Raw genomic sequence first — 9,800 nt, 5'->3', positions numbered from 1 at the left:
AGTTGTTTGAAATGTTTAAAATGATTCATTAGGTTGAATCAGTAATTGAAATGTTTCAAAAATTTGTGAAGCAGTGGTTAATTGAAAACAGTATCACATGATTAAGTTGATTCATTAAGTTGAATCACAATTATTCTGTTTTGTGATAGAGTGGTTAAGTTTTGCAGGTTTCTGATCCTGTTGCTACAGATAGCCAGGAGACATATCAGAACCAGAGAAGAGCTTAAACAGAGAAAGCCAGGAGATAATTTCGATGGTGGTAACAAAATCCCAGACGACTATCCTAGCAGGGTGATAGGGGGAGTCTGATGAAGGTTATAGCCAAAGAAAGTTAGATCCAGGCAGAATTCTTGAAGAAGACCGAACTATATCCGAGAATGTCTTGTTGAAGACTCTCACTGAAGATTCCGTCAACATTCAAGGGGGAGTCTGTTGGTGCAGTTGTCTGTCGACTACATCTTTGTTCGAGTCTTACAGTCTTAGAATGATAGAAATAGTGTTAATGTATAGGTTTTAGATGTTGGATCGTTTATAGGGTCAAATTAGATGATTGGATCGCTCATTTGGACACTCAAGTATATGGGCCGCTCGAACGGATATATGTTGGACCGCTCGTGTGACAAGGATGCTGAACCGCTCGAGTGACAGCATTCTTGGACCGCTTTTATGACTTGTCTGGACCGCTTATTGGGCCTATCCAATAAGCGGTTCCTAATCTCTATATATAGCCTGATGAGCGATCTGAGTTGTAACAGTTGGAACAGTTGGAAAAATCGTGCCGAAGTTCTGCCGGTACGAGCTTTGAAGTGTAATCAGCGTCAAATCAATAAAACAAGTAGTTAAAGTGATTTGCCTGCTGATTCTACCTTAGTTTCTTGTAATTCCGCACCTGAAACCAAGGAGAAAGCCTCTGAACGACTCGTTCGGGTCAGAACACGATCCTACATAAACGTTCAGTTTCATCAACTTCCTCTTCTGAAGAACTCGAGGAGCTTGTAGTGTCTTTATCAACGTCATCTCGCTCAATGTCATCAATAACTTTATCTTTTCCTTTCCGAGCCTCAACATTCACAACATGCTCAGCTTCAACTTCCACAGTTGGCCCTATCTCTAAGACTTCAGTATCAAACAACAAATGTTCTTCAACATTAAACGGATCTTCTTCCGCAGCTACCACTGTTTCATCTTCTTCAGGTTCATCAATCAAAGACGTTTTCGCAGCTTTCTTTTGCTTCTTCTTTGGTTGTGAAGAAGATTCCTCAACCTTTTGAACAATAGGAGTGGCCTTTCTGCGTCTTCTCCCTGTTTCTTTAACATACCATTCATTCTTGGTGTTTTTGAAATCTTCAAGAATTTTCAGCTCTTCAACATACGCTGCCTCTTTCATTTCAGCTTCATTTCTCCAGTTCTGATGATCAACTGGATCTGGATCAACGTAGTTAGCATCTTTTATAAAACCAAAGAATTCAGCACCAACTTTCGGTTCTGGGTGATTCGGGTGGTATCTCACAAGCTGTTTAAGTGAATCATTGCTCATGTGTGATTGTATCAACAAGTCATTCTTTATGTTTCTGTCAATTTCTGGATAAGCGTGATCAATCAACACCTGCACGAACCTCGGATACATCCAACTTTTGCTGTCTGTCTTAATATTCTCAGCCATATAGTGGAATACAATATGTGAGAAATTATACTTTTTGTTCAACACTAATGCAGTAACCATATTCATTTGATAGTCACGCATCGTATCATAACTTCCTTTTGTATGGCTCAGCGACATTAAAACACAATGAATCAGGAGCTTGTATGGTTTTTGAAACTTCGACTTCAAGTAGTTCCCAGCATTCAGAGCTCCCTGATAACCCATTCTTAGCATGCATCCTTTCACCATTCTTTCTGGAAATCTCGTTGGCGACTCTGCCTCATCTGGAAAGTTAACAACTTCACGGATAAGCGCTTCAGTGACTAGAATCTTTTCCATCTTGCCATGCACCTCAACAATTGACGAAGTTACTTTGTTTTGATCATCGTAACTTGCATTTTTCCAGAAACGTTCTATGTGAGATTTGTATAGTGGTCTTTGATCAGTAAGCGCTTTCTGGATGGGAATACGACCCATGAATTCCAATATACCACTAAACTTTGCCAACTCTGGGTTTTTCTGAATATCCAAATCACAACAACTGTTGTGAAGAGGATCAAAAACCACACTGGAACCCTACACATCATCATCACATACACTGAATCAAACACTTAGAACAAATTTCATCATTAAAATTTTAAAATTTAAAACCTAAGTGTATAATGAGCGAAATCACAAGTATGCATTAAGAGCGAAATTACAATATGTACACAAAAGCGAAATCACTAAGTGTACAATGAGCGAAAACACAACATGTACTCATGAGCGGAATCACATGATGTCTTCAAAAGCAAAAATTACATTATGTACAAATAAGCGAAATCACAGGATTATGACAGTTTGGGGAGAAATCATCAATTAACCACTCAAAACTTGTTAAATCACAAAATTGAAACCATTATCTTGTTCGTCTAATGATTCCGAGACTAATGATATGTTTTAATTTCAATTTTGTCCATAAACGAACCCTAGATCTAAGTTTCTAACACCCATACATCGACAAAACTTCAGTTATCATCAAATCTGGTTCAAACAACACCCTAATACAAGATCTACACTATGAGACGATGACCCATGTTTGATTTACTATACAGATTTAACATTTAATACCCTAAAACTAAGTTTCTATCAATAACGATTGCCGACAGTTCATAAAATGGTTAATACGGATCAAATTAAGCCTCATACTACCTTGCCCATGATCAGATTCTAAGATAAACACAAGATCTGGGGAAAAATGGGCAGCAATTCGACTGTAAATCAATGATTTTAGGGTTTCGCTTCAAGTCGCCGGAGAGAGAGAACTTTATGAGCGAAAGGTGAAAAGTGACATATAAGCGGAATCAGCCCACTTATATAGTTGGCCTGATTTCGCTCTTGATGACCAAAGGTCCTTATGAGCGAAACCTCATGGAGCTAAAAGCGAAATCAGATGTGAAGACAGCTATGAGCGAAATCTGTTTTAAGTGTCCTTAAAAGCGAAAACATTGTTTAGTGACACATGAGCGAAATCAGGTCAAGATTTTCAAAAATTTAACATTTTAAGACTTTTCTGATTAAACACCGACACGCCCAGTTAACCAAGTCCAAGTCAATGACCTTGGTCAACTGCTTGGCCTACCAAGTTCAAGTTAATGACCTTGGTTGACCGAATTATGAAGTATGCAGTCATTTCATTCTGAAAATAGTTCAACTGAATGAACTTTTGAACGTTTTGAACTTTCAAACACATTTCAGTTTGTCAAACACTGTACCAATCACTGCTTTGCATCTCCAGCTTACCCAGCCCTCATCAAACACTGACATGATCTGCACTAAGCTTTGATCGTCCGATTCCCAACGTCGGTTGTCGAAAATAAAATGAGAACTAAAATCTTTTTGTATTTTTAACTGGATAAACTGAAAACTGTACACACAATCTTTTTGTGAGTGTGTTAGGGGATCATATCAGCTGCCAACTAGACACAAGCACCGTTAAGCTGTTATTTCATTTTAAGCATTAAATAATTCGCGTAGATTGCCGATATACTGATCCTCTTAAATTCTCACAAAACTTTCAATCTGTTCGGGATACAGAATTAGTGTTTTAGGACTTAAACATCTATGTTGGATTTGAACCCTACCAGAGGAACAAATAATGTAAAGCCAAAACCGGATCACATCAGAGGACTACAATAAGCAGCAGTTTACTCTTTACTTTCCCCTTGACATTGGCATTATAACAGCTGATGGATCTTAAGTACTGCTCACTACAACAACTGATGAACCAAACACTGATGATACTCTAAAGACTGCTGAAGACAAACACTGTTCCTCTATCTACTGCTGTTTCTTAAGTACTGCTGAAGACACAAGCACTGCCCACTCAAAGACTGATCACCTTTGAAGAAAGCACTGATGTTCAAGTAATCAGTGCTTAGGCTACAACAGTGGAACGTGAACAGTGTTAGACTTGTTTTGTATTGTATTATCAATCAGTTGTTAGACATCAGTAGTTTTGTATAGATCAGTGTTTATAGGTTGTTAGGCTGTTAGAAGTCACTATCATGGTGACGTCAGCTAAGATGCTTCAGTGGTTTGGTTAGCCTATAAATGTAACAGTACCCTGTACTGTTACATTTGATTGACTGAGTGGTTTCTTCTTCTTCAGTCCAATCCTTTCATCTTGTGCAACCAACCTTGGGGTATCAGGCTGAGGGGGAGCATAGTATTGTAAGCATGCTTGTAATCTTTTGATATTCATTGTAATCATTCGACTCAAAGTAAAACAGGTGTTTAAACATACTATTCTCTTCTATGTTTGGGTTTACAAAGTTTGTATACAATTCCGCTGCACTTTACATAATTTTATATTCATTGAATGTTTATTTTGTACAAACAAACATAATCATGTCAGCCTCGGATCCTAACAATTGGTATCAGAGCCTGGACAGTCAAATTCGATCTAACAATCAATTTGACATAACAGTTCGGCTCAAAATTCATTGATACTAAGGATGGTTGTATTCAGTTGAAAAACAGAGTAACGAGTGAATCATGATCAAAATGGTTATTCAGAAACTCTGTAAAACAACCAAGATATCATATGACACACAAATTTCACGCAACAAGTGATATCATGCACAAGTCACTCATAGTTTTCAGATTTGTAAAATATCTGATAAATTATGGGATCGTTCGATATTTCCAAAATTGATTTCAATTGTTGTTTTGATATTTGTGATGTTTTCACTAAATGCTAAAGTATGAACCTCAGATTAACAAAAACCTATGTTCTTAAAACATTAGTGTTTTTGATAACATAAAAGAGGGAAATTAAAACTTTAGTCATTTAGATCTTATGTGTTGAAAACAGGTTGAGTTCCTCAAAAGGACAAAATCAACTATGTTAAAATACATTAAGAAAATCAGGAGTCAAAAATGTCCAGATCATAGGTAATGAGAAGGTTGGCATAAGCATGTGCAGAAATGACCAAATCTCTCAAAACATTACTGCAAAATGATTCTGGAACAAGTATTCCTTCAATAAATACCCCTCAGTAAGTATTTCAATACTTATGATTGGGAAGGGTAAAAAGGGAAGAAGAAAATTCACAAAAACTCAGAAGTGTGTTTATCTCAAAACTTTTGAAGTCAAAAGAAAAGAGTATAAACATAAAACACTTATGAGTCATAGTTTAGAGTAATAATAATCATTAAGCAACTGTGTGCATCCATTTGATCAGGAAAAGGTTTTGATTCCGGTGAATGAACTCCAAAGAGGTCTTGAAAATTTTTTTTTCTCATCCATGTGTCCTCATGTTTGCAATCAACTGACAAAGAAAATGGTACCATACAGTGGTCAGAACGTATTCAGAATGTTCTACCAACTATTGCCAAACCACTGACCATTTTGTTAAACTTAAGAATGATATGATTACGTATCTTATTGAAAAATTTACCATATCCTCTTTGATGCTGTTTTCAGAAAATCCTTTAATCATTTTTTTTCTTCAAAGGACTTTCTCAAATAACCAGGATATATTGTTCATTTTTTTTTTGAATAATGTATTTTGAACTTTTGCTTGTTTTTGTTGGCGATAGTTTCTGTTACCTGTCAGGATATAATACCTTATTTTTGTTGGTATTATTGTCCTCTTAAATGTGTCAAGAGGAAAAGGTACATATGTCAAGGTCATGTCATTTTCAGGGTTGTTTTAAACATCAAAAGTTGATTGCTAAACATTGCTTAAACTACTGAGGTATTTATGTTTTAATTTGAATATTAAACGATAATGAGATGCCTTAGTAAAAAGTTTTCATCATCTGGGATACTTAACCACTGTTCTTCAAAATTGACATGTGGCAAAAACCTTGAATGAAAATTCTCAAAACAGTTGCTGAAATATTTGTTCTTCAAATCTGTATCATTTACCCTAATCACTGTTTTGTTCAAACATCTGATCACTAAATACTATCCACTGCTGAAAGTCAACCACTGATTCCTCATTTTGCTAAGACAAGCACTGATACTCAAAATCAGTGTCCTATCCACTGATATACTATCCACTGATAGTAAAAATCTTCCATTGTTTTCACATTATTACCGTTGTAACCACTGATGCTTGATTCATCAGTGGCTCTTAAAATAACTGTTCTCCACCTTTCATCCATTTCATCAGTGTTTGACACGTGGTTAGTTTTTAGCCTTCAGATCAAAATAACCGCTGCCACATCAGCGATCACTTTTTCCCTAAATAAAACCCTGCCCTAAACCCCCAAACAGGGTTTTACACTGTCGAATTGAATTCCAAAGTTCTCTTCTCAAAGCAGTTTCCAACCCTTCTTCTCAAAACATTCTCCGATTCTTCTTCATCAAAATGACGAAGTCAAAATCAAAATCAAAATCTAAACCAAAATCACCATCATCTTCAAAAGAGGTCGCTCAAACGACCGAAGAAACCATTGAAATCCCATACAAATCACCTCATAACTACGTAGGTCTCCTCACAAAACCTACCGATAACTACACCTTCGACTCCATCATTTACACACTATCTGCATCAAAGTATAAAACTTCGTTGACGGTAGATGCTCCCATTTACTTGCAAACCCAGAGAGAGTTTTGGAAAAATGCAAATCTTGAAAAACAAGACGGAAAAGTAGTAGCCGTTAACTCCTCGATACAGGGTAAAGCATTTCAAATCACCCCACAATCAATCTCAGAGGTCTTCAAACTCGATGATCTGAAAGGTAAAACTTCTTTTGACAAAACCGAGTTAAAAGCTGATTTTCTGAAAAGAGGGTATGCAGAACAATCAAAGGTAGATACCTTACAAAAAGGTTATTTTCCATCTGCACCCAGATTTTTATTCCACGCACTTTTAAGTTGTGTTTCTAATAAAACAACAGCGTTTAATGAAATACCATTGAAGATTCAATGCCTGGGATATGCTATTCTAAACAATAAAGATTACAACTATTCCCAGGAGATCTTCAATGACATGGTAAAGAATGTTGACAGCAAATCATTTCTTCTTTTTCCAAGATTTCTGAGCTATTTCTTTAAACAAAAATTTGAAAAAGAGGATGAGAATTTGCCCAAACAAGGTGTCCATTTTCAAATAAAAAGTTTAACAATTGAATTTTCAAGAATGATGGCACCAATAAAATTAAAAGCAAAGGTGCCTGAGCAGACTTTAGAAACTGCCACTGATCCTCAGGCAACTTCTGCTGAGCCCACTGCTCCAGGTGATCAGAGCAGCACAACCACTGCTCTGAAACCCACACCTGACATTACCAAAAAGACCAAAAGAAAAACATCCAGAAAACCCACCAAACCCAAAACAAAGGCAACTCTGGAAGATGAGATCCCAGAGCAACTGCCAGTGACAAAACAAATGTCACCACAAACCACTGCTGCTACTTCCTCACAGCAGTTGGAAGAAAGATCTCAACCTATGCCTAAAACTCCTCCTGCATCCTCACAAAAGGATCAGGTTGTAATCATAGGGACACCAAATTATGAAGCTCTGGATCCACTCGGATCTATCTTCCACAGTCCTGATCCCAAGGACATATCTCTTTCAACACCCATACCCTCACCAATCATAATGCCACAATCAATAATACCCCTGTTGCATGCAGTTGATATTGCACAGACACAAACCAGTTCCTCTCTATCACCCATTACTGAGAGTATACCTCCACAAGTGACTGGGTCTGATGCTTATACCTTTGCTATTCCAGCAACAACTGAGGAGGTTACACCCCCTGAGTTACAAGTAACTCTCGGTGGTAGTTCAAGTGGAGCAGCAACTACAACTGATGGATCAACAGATCTTCAGTTGGACAGTTGTTTCATTAATAAGACTCCCTTGAAGGCAATTTCTTCCATGGCAACATCGGTAACCACCAGTGAGTTGATTTTAACCACCGGTGCCATCAAAGGTTTATCGAGTGCTGAAGAAAGAAGAAGCTGAGAGGATTGAAAGTTTTGTGAGAATTTAAGAGGATCAGTATATCGGCAATCTACACTAATTCTGTCTACATCATGAAAGAGAAATTCTATCCTGCTGAAGAACAACAGTTTGAAGAATGGCCATTAGTTGCATTAAAGCATGAAGCTGAGAGGATTGACAGAATCAAAGATGATCCTACAAAGAAGAAAAATGCTCCAAACTGGAGCAAATACAAAAAGCTCATTGCTGACCTCACTGCTGAGTACAAAGGAAAGAAAAAGGAGCTGGTGGATGCAAAAATGGATACTGCTGAAGCCATATCAAAATGGTCCAGGCAGCAGACTGATGAAGCCTATAAAAGGCTAAAGAAAAGAAAGATAACTGCTTCAAGTGCTTCAAAGAAACGAGAACATATGATGAAACTTGAACAGCAGATTGAAAACCTCATAACAATGTTCAAATCAGCATACAATCCTATTTTTGTGTCAGACCAAAAAGAAGGTAAACAGCTGACTGAGGAAGAGGTCAAAGAAAAAGAAGCAGAGTACTTCAAGGACGCTATCATGAAAATGGGTCTAAAAGAAGATAGCTCAACAAAGCTTCAGAACCTTTTTGAGAAGGTGTTAAACAAACCTGCATCACCAAACACTGCAACAGACATGTCAGAAATTGAAAGGCAAGAGCTTATTGAACAAGAAACTGCAGAAGACATAGCTGTAGCAAACAAAGTCATTGAAGAAGCCTTCAAAAGAATGTCTGAAAGTTTGCAAGTGTTTACAAGGCCATCATCCCCCAACTCATCAAAGAATAAATCTCTCCCAAGAAACCCATTAGGATTTAAAATACTAAAGTGGATGTCTGATCAAAAGACCCACGTATTGACTTTGGTCAGATCCAATGGCGAAATGAAGTACATATCAAGGAAAGAAGCACTTGGCCTTGGTGTTGAAGATCTGCAGGATCTCCTTGAACTTACATTGTGTAGGGATGAGGATGACCAGAGTTCCAAGGAATTTGAAGCTGAATTTAAGAAACAAGCTAAGGAACTCTTGATGAGAAATAAAGGTCCTAAATAATGAAAGGTTTTGGCATTATCTGTTCCAGGGGGAGATTGTTGGATTTGAACCCTACCAGAGGAACAGATAATGTAAAGCCAAAACCGGATCACATCAGAGGACTACAATAAGCAGCAGTTTACACTTTGCTTTCCCCTTGACAGTGACATTATAACAGCTGATGGATCTTAAGTACTGCTCACTACAACAACTGATGAACCAAACACTGATGATACTCTAAAGACTGCTGAAAACAAACACTGTTGCTCTATCTACTGCTGTTTCTTAAGTACTGCTGAAGACACAAGCACTGCCCACTCAAAGACTGATCACCTTTGAAGAAAGCACTGATGTTCAAGTAATCAGTGCTTAGGCTACAACAGTGGAACGTGAACAGTGTTAGACTTGTTTTGTATTGTATTATCAATCAGTTGTTAGACATCAGTCGTTTTGTATAGATCAGTGTTTATAGGTTGTTAGGCTGTTAGAAGTCACTATCATGGTGACGTCAGCTAAGATGCTTCAGTGGTTTGGTTAGCCTATAAATGTAACAGTACCCTGTACTGTTACATTTGATTGACTGAGTGGTTTCTTCTTCTTCAGTCCAATCCTTTCATCTTATGCAACCAACCTTGGGGTATCAGGCTGAGGGGGAGCATAGTA

Source organism: Helianthus annuus, chromosome 10 (genome assembly GCF_002127325.2).
Source record: "Helianthus annuus cultivar XRQ/B chromosome 10, HanXRQr2.0-SUNRISE, whole genome shotgun sequence".
In the NCBI taxonomy this organism is placed as follows: domain Eukaryota; kingdom Viridiplantae; phylum Streptophyta; class Magnoliopsida; order Asterales; family Asteraceae; genus Helianthus; species Helianthus annuus.
Note: the sequence above shows the minus strand (reverse complement) of the source record.